This window comes from Anolis sagrei, chromosome 1, assembly GCF_037176765.1.
Source record: "Anolis sagrei isolate rAnoSag1 chromosome 1, rAnoSag1.mat, whole genome shotgun sequence".
NCBI classification, from domain to species: Eukaryota; Metazoa; Chordata; class Lepidosauria; order Squamata; family Dactyloidae; genus Anolis; species Anolis sagrei.
Window position 1 is genome coordinate 250984260 of NC_090021.1, and position 3805 is coordinate 250988064.

At 39.0% G+C, this 3805-nt stretch overlaps 1 long non-coding RNA gene across 1 annotated transcript; it reads right to left on the reverse strand.

The window, feature by feature from the left end:
- Positions 1 to 1385: 1385 nt before the first annotated feature.
- Positions 1386 to 3447, reverse strand: LOC132761873 (uncharacterized). The gene is made up of 3 exons (XR_009630012.2): positions 3391 to 3447; positions 1936 to 2044; positions 1386 to 1578 (listed from the first exon to the last, which is right to left on the reverse strand). It is a non-coding gene; the product is annotated as an uncharacterized lncRNA (long non-coding RNA).
- Positions 3448 to 3805: the final 358 nt, after the last annotated feature.

Consider the following 3805-nt stretch of genomic DNA (forward strand, 5'->3'; position numbering starts at 1 on the left):
ATACATGCTTTAAAGTATTTAGCAGAAAATCCATCTGCTTTACTTTCACTACTCTTCATAGAATTTCACTGCCACTTTTTATTTCAATCTAAATTATATATTTTTTCCCTGACTACAGTCTTTTGGTTTAATTTAGTACACATTTTCCCTAATATAAGCACATCTGTTCATTTTTACTATTGACTCAAGAGTGGATGCATAAATGCTACATTGTCGGCATTCGCTCTATGCTTTTCTTGAGTGGACTAGGACACCAAATGTAAAATTATGCTGCAAAAGAAATGATTGTTTATTTATTTATTTATTTATTTCCTGTCTTTCTTCAGCACAGGACCCAAAGCAGCTTTGATTAAATTAAAACTTGGTAAAATCTTATTATACACACATATATCAAGCAATTCTATTAGAATCAAAAACTGAAAACAATTTAAAACAGTGAAAACTTCATAAAAATATAAACAAATAGGATACCACCTTAAAACACCTTTTGTATTAAGAGCCAAAGGCCTGCTGAAATGAAAAGGTCTTTGTCTGATGGTAGAAAGAGGTCAACTGTGCATCCTATGAGAGGAGTTCTACAGCCTAGGAGCAACTACTGAAAAGGCTCTCTCCTCTGTCTTCACCCAAAATGCCTATGATGGGACCAAGAGAAAGCTCCCTCCCAAATATCTTTAAAGAATTCTAGTTTTCTGAGGAGAAGGCCTAGTTGATGTCACTTCCAATGGGACAGGCTGAACAAACTATGTTCCTTCACTAAAGGTTTATTTATTGAAATGTCTGAACCAATTAAGAGCTGGCATTCTGGCTCATCTTTCTTTCACAAACTAAAGAAGTGAAAAATACAAATAATCATGGGTTATTTCTTGTCAGGGAAAGACAAAAAATTGCACTACCTCTGCTAGGTTTGGACATTAACAAAAATATGATCTTACTCCAAGTGGAAGTCATAAACAAATGTGTACCAGCACAGTTCAGATTTCTGACCATGTCTGTAGAATCCTGGCTTACCATGACATATGAACCCATCTCATGTGATGACACTGTCTACACAGCTACTGGATCCCATCATCCTCTTTATGTGGATGATGAGTCACTACAACGGATGTATTCAATTCTCCTGTCACATTCCCAGTATCTCTTTCTAAAGATTCACAAATTCCATAAACCTCTTGATACTTCCTGTTTGTCACAACTCCATTTTATTCTCTCTTTAGAACCTGCCTGCTGAGGGCAACACATCTCTTCTTCGGCTGATGATCTGGCAGACTAGACCAGGCAGATGAGCAACTCCTGATACCATCAAGCATTACATGGGTTTTTGCGTGCTAGTTCTAAAATATCAAATCTCAACAGTCTCTTGTATACTTACACCATACGTTATTCCACTGCACTGCTATCAGTCATCATGATTCCATTTTCAGTTTATGAACAGCTGGATTTTTAAGCCCCTCAGTGGGGCAATTCCCACTCCATTTTGCCATGGCTTCCACTGGTGCACAATAAAATGGTAGGTATTAATGCCTCCAATTCAGTACTCCGTGCTGCTTAATTTTGTGTGGGTTTTTAGAACAATGACTCCTAGAGAAAGCAGAAACACCTGAGAGACCAAAGGAAGTCTGTGTTGAACTCCAAACCTCACAGCCTGTGTATAAATCACTGTAACCGAGCTTCATTCTTTGAGGCATGGTTTACGTGTAGCTAACCCCAGAGTGAAAGGGGAAAAATAGGCAGTTCTTTCTGTTGAAACCTAGCCTTGAAACAAAAACAAAAAATCCAATAAAAGCTTTATTATTATCCATTCACACAAAAATCTGCAAAATGATACACTAAAATTGCTGGCTGCTGGATTGTGAGACCCCAGTTTAATATAATAAATGGCTTGGTATATTTTGCTGTGTGGTTCAAACTGAGGTTGTAACTGTAGAAATTGCTCACCCTCATCCTGGAGTGGTTGAAAATGTAATCTTCTCTCACTTCTATTAGGCGACACCTCCATGTAGTCAAAATTAGAACAGCAGGTCCATTCCAATGAGAGGCCTCCTTCCTTCAAGATAAATGGTAAAAACATGAAGTCAGAAGAAAGAAACCACTCTCTGCCATGCATGAATCAAACCATTCCGGACTGCTGGCCATTCAGTTTCTGTTTGAAAACCTTCAAAGCAAAGATCTTCTGGTACTCACTTAACAGCAAATAAGTAAGTAGTCTTCAGGTCTACATCCACATGAGTCTGCTTCTCCTTTAAAACATGGGACTGTTGATTAAGAATAACAACTATAGTCTCTGTGGTAGCTGAATTCAAGGTCACAGCATGAACACCACAAATTATACTAACCAAACTGTTCAAAGATATTGGTAGATCAGTCTACTTACTAGTGGAATCATTCCATGGGCAAAAGTCTACAGACAAAATGGCCAGAACAAAGTAGAGACTTGCGTGGAAGATGATCATCATAGAGCAGAACTACATTGTGGCCCAGCAGACAGCAAGAAGGTATAGGCCTCCTTTACTAGCAGCACTCTCCTCTGAAGAATGCTCTCCCAAATCATATTCTCCAAACCATGAGCACATAGTTGTCGGGACAATAGGCAGCATGTAAATACATTGAGACATAGTGAAGACCAACTCGACAAAACAGGTAACATCTTATGTAAACTTAGGATGGAAAGTTCAGGAAGTGGCATTGAGATTTGTCAGCTAGAGAGTTTGTATAGTGCCTCATCAAACTACACCTCCCAGAATTCCAGAAAAAGAAACGATGATAGTTAACATGCATGCCTGTAGCCAGGATTTTGTTTCGGGGGGGGGGGGGGCTGAGTTTGGTTCGGGGGGGATGAGTCTGAGTGAAAGAGAGTCTATCCTAGCAAACCTTTTGTATCGTTACCCCAATACTCCCATGCATATGGGATATATTGAGCATGGTGATCAGATCATGATATGAATTGACATAACAGTTTAAATAATGTACTAGTAAGACCTTCTCGCGGACCACCATGAGAATTTCAGGGGGGGGGCTGAAGCCCCCCAAGCCTCTCCCCCCGGCTACATTCCTGTTAACGTGGAATAGTAGTGCTATAATTGTGTAGTGTGAATGAGTTCCAAGTGAATTTGTGTTTCTGCTCAGTCTATTGTCCAGGGTAAATGCATAAGGTACTTTCAGATGAACTGAGAGCTAAAAGAAATTTATATAAGCAATGGGATAGTCAAATCACCAAAGAAGAAAACAAAGGAATGGAAAGAGTACACTGGAAAAAGTCTGAAGGGCTAAGGCCCAGAATGGGCTTCAGCTTGCTAGCAGGGTTAACATAATAAAAAGGTTTTTATGCTAGAGCAAGAGAATGAACAAGAAAGGGGTAGGTCCTTTGTGCGGAAAAGATGCATAAATACTTACAGATGACAGAGGGATGGTTAAACTGCTCAGTTCTTTTTCACTATCATGTCAAAGAGCTCAACCTGAAAAAATAGAATAATTGATGGAGTGAAGAGGTTACACTTCATAAAAGATAAGGAGGTGGTCAGGAATATGTAGTTACTTCTGGGGATGCAAATCTTTGTATATTCTTATGGAGAAGAGTGAACAATTTTTGTACTTTTCTCCCTATTGCAAGAATGACCTCCAAAAACATTTTTGGGGACTTTGGAGGACTATTTATTCAGAAATCTCTCTCGCTTCCCCCCCCCCCCCCCCAAATGAGCAGAGAAAGGTAAAAATACTAATTCTCTGCTCATATTTTGGAGTTTTGGATCAAAAATGTTGTTCTTAAACATGCACTAAACCAGATTTGTGAAAAGTTACTTTTTATTCT